Source organism: Poecilia formosa, unplaced genomic scaffold, assembly GCF_000485575.1.
Source record: "Poecilia formosa unplaced genomic scaffold, Poecilia_formosa-5.1.2 Scaffold94, whole genome shotgun sequence".
Taxonomy (NCBI): Eukaryota; Metazoa; Chordata; class Actinopteri; order Cyprinodontiformes; family Poeciliidae; genus Poecilia; species Poecilia formosa.
The window spans coordinates 1,191,140-1,201,116 of NW_006800033.1; the positions used below are offsets into that span (position 1 = coordinate 1,191,140).

The window sequence follows — 9,977 nt, forward strand, 5'->3', positions numbered from 1 at the left end:
CTCCATCACTCTTCCATGCCATACCCTCCATTAGCATGCAGTATTTAACAGAGTAAGTTATTCCATCAATGCACAGCCAACAAGGCATTTTGACTGTGAGTAAAATCCAAATAAGTACTAATTGGTCAAATGTAAGTCTGGGAGATGAGGCAACCTCCTCATAAAGTCTTTCTCAAAGAGTAGAGCTCAGCTAAACCACAATGTCCCACTCAGAGCTTTACAGATTTTACTACCCTCTCACAGAAGGCAACGAAGCAAAGGTTTGTACATGTTCTACTCAGAAGAAAAGAGGAGGAAGAGAAAAAAAACTGAAAGATAAATTATCCGAACTGGAGAAACAGCAGGCCTCCTTTTCTTAAAATGTAGCGTCGTTGCTTTTCTTCCTTTGCTCATTATTTGACCTGTCATGTTCTTTGTCTGGTGTGGTTTACCACTACCCTTTGAATGAGTATTATTGTCCCTATTCCCTCCGCACCATCACAAACATCTGGCATGCACATGAACATCTGAAAGCCTAAATGATGAAACTGAAGTCACACAGATTGCCTCAGAAACAATGTTTTTTTTTTTTGTTTGTTTGTATTATTGCAAGAGACTCCAGAATATTAAAATTGTAGTTTTGGCAGGTTCCTTCTCTGCTTTAACCTTCAGACTGAACACTGTTGCACTATTGCAGCTTTTACTTGTGTCTGAATCAAATATCTAAAACCTACAACACTTCCTGTGGTAGCCATTCTACAAAGCAAATTTAATAGAGGAATTAAAGCGGCACAGATAAAAACCTGAACAACACAAACAGGCAAGTATAAAATCTAAGTATAAAATGAAAGACTGAGGTCAAAGGCAAACAACTGAGTTATCCTGTGGAAAAAAAGACCACTGTTTTAAAGTTTTTCATTAACTGATTACTGGAGTGAAGGTTTGCTCGTCAAAAATTATTGTTTCAAATTACAAACTGACTGGCTCAGACCTTCGGCACCTGAAACCAACATCGTCCATTACTAGTAAGTGTCAACAGAAACCACGTCTTCAGCTCACTACGTAAATGTTAGGTATTGCAAAATTGAGTTAACAATCCCATTTTCTTTACTTGGCCTATGGGAATAGCAATAGATCTGAATATTTGTAATTTATCAACGACCTTTGCTCACATAGAATCACTTGACCAAATAAAGCTACTGGCTGACTTTAATTCTCTTGGATTACCCAACCAACTTCCCTGTTGCATGCGTTGCTGACTTTTTAATGCAATCAATCATAACCTCACAGTTACCTCCATTCATGTCTCCGCATGCACTCATCTCAGGTCATCATAGCACAAACTAAGACACTGGAGAAAATAGATTGGGGTTGAGGACGGATTAAAAGTCATTTACCTTCCTCCTGAATCAAGAAGACTCATGAGGACATGTACCTTTCTTTTACTGCGCTGCAATGTGCTGTGACTTTATAATTGCTCTGAATGGCCTGCATCGGCTTGAGATCCGACATTATGCAACAGCATTAATAATGTACTTCTGTAAAATGGAGATCTTCTTAACTAAACATTTGATCTATTAACTAAAAACATATATATTTTTAACACTGCAGTTTTGAGTCAAATCATTAGCTTTCAAATGGCTGAAAGGATCATTAATACTTACTGTCTATTTGGTAATGCTCTTGTAGCTGCACACAGGAATTGCCAAGAAGATTTTATAACTGTAAAAAGCTAGAATTGAAGGTAAAGTCAATAACTATTTTAAGATCAGTATGTTAGAAAAATTACTTGTTGCACCCAATTAATGCCTTTTTAGATCCAGTTTGTGATCTAAACATGTATGAGAAACTAAATCATTGCCTTGAATGGAGAGACCTGTCCTTGATTTTATCATCAGCTAAAACTAAGGTAGTGGCTTTCTCATCTTCCATTATGGGACTCTTGGATTGCAGTCTCACTACCAAATCACCAATGGACACAACAAACTTATCTATTGATCTAATTGTGAACGTGCTTTTTTTAAAATTCCTCTTCCATCTTCAATCTTACCTACAGAAAACATTGATCAAAAAAGAAATTGTTTGATAGTGACCAGATGTAGATCATCTGATAAAAGTAGGCTCTTAAGGATTCCCAGGAACATATATTATTTATTTTAATGCTTTGCTGCTAACTATATCTTTGTTGGAATATATTTTGAGGTTTTTTTTTTGTCTTTTATACTTTCAAGATCTTGTTGTAGAGGTAAAATAAGATTACTAGATACTATAGATTGAATTAAATTAGTGTCTATTATTATTTTGAGCATTGGCCAGTGATTAAACTGCTCACGTTGCCCCGGATTGTGAAAAACCACACCGCAGATACAATTTACTAGAAATAGATTTTAAAATTCAATATTTCTTCATTCTCATCTGTCCTTTGAACTCTGCAGTATAACCTGATTCGACAAAATGGATCCGCTCTCAACATCTGAGCATCGTCAGACCAGAAGATCAGCATGGACAGAAAACTTGGATTACAACAAATGTCCAGTTCTCTTTTTTCCTATCGTCAGTGCACACATGCAAAACAGAGATGCAAATGCAGAGTGTGCAGACACATAAACGATAATCTAATTAAGCAAATAAGCTCAAATAAGGCATACGCATAAGTAAATACGCAGAGTGAGATACAGTGGGGTACTGTGTGTTTGCATATGTGTACATGTGTGAGTGTTTCATGGAGTGCTTGAGTCACATGTCCGTCCTTGCACTGTAACCTGCAAATAGACACCCCGGGGGCAGGACACACCAGGTCACAGCCAGCTTCAGAGAGGACACAGCGGCAGAAGACACAGGCTGCCCAACATCTTTAGAGCAAACCAGGCTGAAGGCCTCTGATCCAGCTGTAAAAGCTTTCGGGTGAGGTGTAATAAGTATTTATACAGTAAAAATATGACTTAAATCTTGGTGGAAAGAGAAAGGTCTCAAATGTGGTAACATTTAGTAACATTCGGTGTTTCAATTCTGCGAGTGTCTCAGTTCAAGAGTGATTTATTGATAAAGTCGGATGCTTGTACTTTTTAAATTGTTTCTGCAGCCATGGCAACAACCAATAAATTATGTAACAATTGCAGTGAAGCGCATCACATCCATTCTCGATATCTTCTTTTTGGGTCCAAATAAAAACCTTTTATGTGATCAGCAACTGAATCACACAAGACAAATCAGTTCTCATTCCAAATTTCTTCCCTTATTAATAGAAGGATTAAAATGTTCTCTATTTGAACCTTCTGTGACGGCCCAAAAAGAGAAATGAGACCAACTGTGACTCCCTGGTAAATCCTAGGTAAGTGCTGAGAACCAATAAAGCAGAGCTCAGAATATAGCAGGTCAATCCAATAACACAACACAACCTGATGTGTTTATGAAGAACAGAGTTTTAGGTTGAAGTTACCCTGCCTTAACAAATTGTATAGTACTGTGAACACAATTTACCTCACATTATAAATTATTTCAGTTTTTGTTTCTTTGTTTGTTTGTTAAGGTCTTTTAGATTGTCAAACAAATTTAAAATCAGACAGGAACATGAAAGATAACCTTAGAACTAACTAGTTATGCAAAGTAATTTGGCCCTAAATAAAATTAAGTAACCACCCTGACTTGTTAATTCATGAGTCAACACTGACTAACAAAGATTTTCTTTGGATTATATAGTTCAGATTGACAAGCCATACCGAGATCTGATTATAGCTATACATAGAGTGTCAAGAAATCTCTTAAATAGAATCTGTATAATAACAGGAAGTGGGTGAAAATAACTTAAACTGTATGTTTGTATGTCTACTAAATGTTTCCCCTCTCTGTCAAGATAGGAACCTGCTCTTAATAGCTTACCTGACTAAATTAAGGTTGAAAACAAGAAACAGTATGTTTACATCTAAAGAAATTTGAGAACCTCAATCAGTCTGAAAACGTTCTAAGGACCATTTTTAATACGTAGGGTCAAAGCAAATCCAACAAAAACAGTGCAAGAACAAGAAGTTAACTTTAGAAAGAAATTCAGTCACGGACGAGAAAAGGCAAACGTAGTGCTGCAACTTTTTTCAGTAACGCATAGTGCGCTCTGAGATTTGCAAAGTTTCTGCAAGGAGTGCAAACGTAAAACATGCATGAACCATCAATTTCCTTTCCACCTAGCTGTACGGCTCAAAAACGTTCAATACTTGTGTCCCTCATTTCAAAAAGTGAAAGTCATTTATTATAAATTTGTTACACATTGAGTGAAATAATTCAAGCCTTTCTTTCGAGTACTTTTGGAGAGTACGGCTTACCGATAACGAAACCAGTACCCACACATTCACTGCACAACCTTCCAGTGCTAATAACTGTGCCACCGATCAGCCAACATGAAACAATGTTCTTTTTTTTATTTTAGAAAAAAAAAACATCTCCTTGTGCTTCTTAGATCAAGAAAGTTAAGTTTCACTTTCTATTTTCTAATCCAGGCTTTAAATCTAATGATGGCACCGTGACAGTATCTGTCATTGGATACTGCTTTATTGTTCCAGCTTCACACAAAATAAAACCAGGAGCAGGATCAACACCAAAGACGGGGCATGCAGGCGCCTCATCCAAAATACATGCTCCTATTCATAACCGTCTTGACTACATCTCATGAGAAACAGGCCTCTTGTTCTGTGATAAAAGCACAAGAGTCCCCAGTCACACTGCCTAGACAATCAGCTCTTTTAAATGGGCTCTTATGTCTTTGTTTCATGTCTCTGACAGATTTTATGAGTTCAGTTCTGGGTAGGCAAGATCTTCTTTCTCTCCCTTGTTCTGGTTATCATCCCAATTTGAATTTTTGTGTAACAAATGGCAACAATTTAACCATCTTCTCTCTGAAAGGTTGTAAGATGTCAACTTTTAAAGTGCTTGGATCATGTAAAGGTGACATAGCCCTTGTGAAAAGGATGCAAGATATGAAGTTCATTTAGGAGAAGGTTTTGGTGTTGTCTTGATACTATGAGGCCTTGCTTAGGTTATACCTGTGAATTTAAATCTGATTAAAGATAATATTGTCTTATCCGTTAAAAGAAATTGAAACGTTATGTTTTCCATCATACCATGTGGTTTAATACAGTTGAAAACTAAAGGTTCATCATCTTTTACTCTGGTAAAGTAACTTTATTTAAGACTGCATTGTAGAAATGACACGCGGCACGTCTGCAGCTACCTCATATGCACACCACTGGAGAAGATAAGCTGACTAAAAGAAAATACATTAGCTTGCTATGTACTCAATGTTATGCTACAAAGAGCAGAAAGGCAAAATGTTGTGATGTTCTGTGAAATAAGCACCTAAAAACTCCTGCTAAACAAACAGCAGAGTTACTGACTTTGCTTGAAATGACCTCCGGTACCTGCTGTCCCTTTTTAAATTAGTAGGCATTGCAAGTTTAAAATAATAAAAAATAAAAAAATACAGTCCAACACAAAAGGAAAGGAACCAAAGAAAGTCATACTAATGAAAATTTTTCCTCAAATGCATCAGTTTATTTTCTCGACATCAGCCTACTTCAACATACTTATTCTTCTCTATGATTGGCTATACTTGGTGACGCACCAGGCTGTCAATTCATTTATAAAAATCTCGATTTTTAAATTAAGAATTCATGAAAGTTTGACTTGTTTGCACATGTTATTATCATAGGATATATAAACACAGGTTTACCATAAAATCTGACTGATAAGACAGCAATGAATCTACTTTGCCTCTATGCAAATGTTCTCAGGGAGGTCACATAATACCGCTCTTCCTTCCTCCTGCAAAACTCTGCTCGTACTTCCTGTCACAAGTTTGCTTTAAAGCCGTAGTTTCTTGCCTCAGGGCAAGGTTGCAAAGGCGAATAGTGTCATTTGTTTTTCCAATTTCTACCTCTTTAGGTGATAAAAGCTGATGTAGCACTTTGCAAGGAGACCTGCAAAATTCCCCATTTTGTGAGTGCTGGTGCACACGTGCGCCCACCCTGTGGTGAATTAATCATTTTCTCCCTGTTCTGATCTCCGGCACAAAGATAAGTCCACCAGTCAGCCCCGGGCAGCGCGAGGAGGAGCAGATGAATGAAACTGTGTGAACATGAAGACAGAACGGATACTCCCTTTGGCAAACCGAGTACATTGACTGGCTGAGTAAATAAAGCAAGGCTGTTACAAATACTGGTGCGGGATTTACCTGCGACCATCATTGTCTTCCCTTTTTAATTACGACGTGTAATGAAAGAAATGTGGGGAAGCAGAGCTCCGTCCCCTGACATCCCGTAAACACCGGAATTAACACGGCAACATAACAGAATGCCTGTTAATCATCTGCTCATGAACAGCACAAATAACTCAATTTAAATCCTTACCCTGCACGAAAGACGCCAACTTTTATTGCAAAGCATAAAATTGTCAAGATTATCAGCAAGCGAAACTTTGTTCATATATTTTCTTTGACGATTGCACGTGGTTTCATCACCATCCCCCGTTGTTTGTGTACCGTTTCATTCTTGCTCTGCCTCGCTAAAGACTGACATGACAACAAGTGTGATCAAGGAAAAAGTGCCATATTTAGGCAGTAAGGAACATGCAGGAGCAAAACCAGGTGGAGCAGATGTATTATCCCACCCATCCAATAGATTCCTATTCCTGGCTGACAACAGCCTGACAAATACGAGCATTCCTCATCCTTACACTAGCCGCCTTGAAGGGCTAGGACCATTCCACCAGACTCTAATGCATCTTCTGACCAGATCAATGTCCTGTTCACAATATTTCACCCAGAGTTATTCCTCTGACATACAGACAAATAGCATAAACTCAGCCATTCTTCCTCTGCTGTTGCACGGGTTCCCTGCGGATAACTGAAGCAAAAAAGGATCACCACGAACATGCAGGGGTAAATAATTCCTGTTTGAAAGACATTTGTCTGGAGGACACTTTCCCACATTGGAAAGTGATTTTTTTTTGTATTAAGCTATGTTGTTTTTTTGTTTAGTAAACCTGCCAATGTGGTCAATAAAACCGGAACAATCAAGCCTGGTGAAAGCTACACTTCTCTAAAACACCAGCAGATTGAAGATGAAACATGTCCACCACATAGCATAACCAACCTGCGCAAAAAATCGCAACGGAATGAAAATAATTCACGTTAAATCCCTCGTTCTCACAGCTTAACTTCACAACACCGAGGCGTTAATTACTCCTGCTCGTCAAGTACAATCGGGGCTTTGTGAGCTTTGTGTTTCTCGTGGATGAGTGACCTTTGCTGAAACAAAAACTGTTTGGTGCTAAGCTGTGAATTCGCATAAAGAGGTCTATTTCAGATGTTTGTCTTTTGCTGCTCTGTGGAAAGCATCCAAGGCAGGGAGCGATGATTCAGCAGCCCTAGATGTCTGTAATCACCATTTCACATCTTCTGCTGTCTCTTATTCTGCGCAGTGCAGTTCTCTGTTTCTCCAAAAATATCCAAGCGTTGAGTGCAGCCTGCTGCTGCAGGAGATGTGGGAATTACTTATCCCCTTTAAAATCCCATAGCAAAGACAGGCATTTCAACCACAGTTTTGTTATATCTATCCTAATTATATCACTCATTGGGGGGTTGGGGGGTCTGAGCTGTAATGTCTACAAAGCATCTCAGATGATGCTGTGATATAGTCAGTGAGTGATTGTTTACTTTCAGGTTTGGGAGGTATCAGGGTGACATTAGGGAATCAATGGCTAGAAGCAAAACTAGTCAAATCAAAGTGAGGGATTTCAGCGACGGCACATTTGCACAAATTTCCTGCTGCAACATTCTTGTCCAAGCGTCAGAGAAGCTTTAAAGATTCACACTAGGTTATGAAATATTCAACAGATGCCACAAGTGATCATAAAGTGCTGCATGAAATAAGTATTTCCCCCTTACAAATTTATTCTCTGTTTTTGACAAACTTCAATCATCAAACTAATTTGGAAAGTGCCCACAAACACAAATCCTGAATTAAAACTAAAACGCTCCCATTATGAAATAGCCTACTGTCATGAACCTTTGGTGTTTGTGTTTTGCTTTGTATTTGAGTTTGTTTTCTTCCTTTATTATTTTCTTTATCAGCCCATTCTTCTTAGGTCGTGTCTTATTTGTTGAGTTTAGCCTCTTACTTATTCTTGTGTTTTGATTGTTTTTTTGTTTATCTTTAGTGTCTTTTCTTGATTTCATTTGTTCCCTTTGTGTTTTCCGTGTTGATTGATCTCCATCCCTCACTTCCCCTGCTCAGCATTCTCCTCTCACAGCTGTTCCACATTCCCCTGATTAAGCTCACCTGGATGGGGAATTACAAGGATGTAATTTCCCATCCTTGCCTCAGTACAAACTCTCCGGTTTTCACTGTTTTTGTACTTTTTCCTCTCATAACTCTGCTGCGGTCAGAGGAAGAACACGATGAAGAGTCCATCTGGCCAGGAAAAGTTTAGGGATTCCCAGAATGAGCTGGGTCTGCTATCCCCCCAAAAACCCATAATCTCGTAAAACTCAAAAGAGGACAGCGAGATGGATGTGCGGACTGATATACCCTGTTTGAGAAAAGAAGCTCCCCAAATATACCTTCATAATAATAGCTTCCATTTACTTCACATGCTGAATGTGATAGCACTTTGTGATGTTTTAATATTTGCTAAATCTTGTGTGATAGACCTTGTTACATACCGATCGCCCACCATTGGTTGGTGTATAAATTAAACAGATTCAGAATCAACCTGTTTTTTTTTTGTTGTTGTTTTTTTTTTTTCAAACATAGCTCATCTTCATTTACATTTAACAAAACAGTGCTGTTACACATTTGTCTCTCCTCTCTGACTCATTTAAGTGAAACTTTTTTTTTTTTTTTTACAGATTTAGATGCTGACCTATTTCAGTTGCTAACTCTAGAGCAAAGACAAAGAAGGCAGGAAAGATTATTGGTAAGTTAACCATCAGGCTCCTCCTTCTCCTCCTCGGCTGGTACCTGAAGCCATAAAGGAACTGACCTCACAGCTATCCTCACTTCGGCATTACATAACAAGTGTGCATCACAAATCCTCGCCTTTAGCCACTATAAAGTCTCTCTGGCATGACACCGTCACCCTGCTGAAGAAATGACAAGAAGACAAAGCTGGGTGCCTGCTAGAGAGACAGACAGGCAAACTCTTCTCTTTCCAACATTTGCATGTCGAGGGCCAAGTTAATGAGGTAATGCGCTACTGTGATTGCTATTCCCATGGAACCGAAGCCCCTTCACCTTTTGAACTGCAACTCAAACGCACACGCAATGTGTGACTGAAATGCGAGTAGGTGTGCTGAAACAATGCATGAAGCTTTTCCACTGAACGACTGAGAGTCCGATGCTCGATCAGCGGGTTCCTGTTAAAGCTAATGTTTACCGCATCGTTCCAAGTCAGCAGACAAATCCAGGTCAACCTGATGATGATGATAATGATCAACATTAAGCAGTAAAAAAGCACCTTTTACAAGCTCTATATCTACCTAATCCAATAGTTTAATGCTGTAGTAATTAATGTGGTCTGTTAAAGATACCCTTATATTATTATTTGAGCACTTAGCAATGTAGTAAAAGCAGCACAAAATAGTTAAAATGAGAAAATAGTGACAGAGTCACAAAGTGAACCCCAGGTATTGATAGAATCCAGTAAAAGTAATGGAAAATTGTGAATTAGAAGAACAAGGCTACCTTGAGAATTTTGAACAATAAAATGTTAAAACTCTGATGTGCTATGTGTTTACTGAGTAAATTTTTGCCACAATTATGACAACTCTTAAAGTAATGGCTTTCTACATTTAGAGGGGTTTTTTTTTTTGTTTGTTTTTTTCCTTCTTTTCTTTGCGAAATAGCACACGCTCCGTCACATAGGACAAAGAGCTTTTGCGAACACCAGTTTTCAGGTGGATTCTCAACAAAATTTTGAACAGGATTTTGACTTTGTTTGGCTATGCTTTA

General features: G+C 38.3%; 1 protein-coding gene across 1 annotated transcript in view; it reads right to left on the bottom strand.

The window, feature by feature from the left end:
• Positions 1-9,977, bottom strand: part of LOC103142199 (inactive phospholipase C-like protein 2) — a 68,048-nt gene that overhangs the window by 55,717 nt on the left and 2,354 nt on the right. The window lies entirely within an intron of this gene.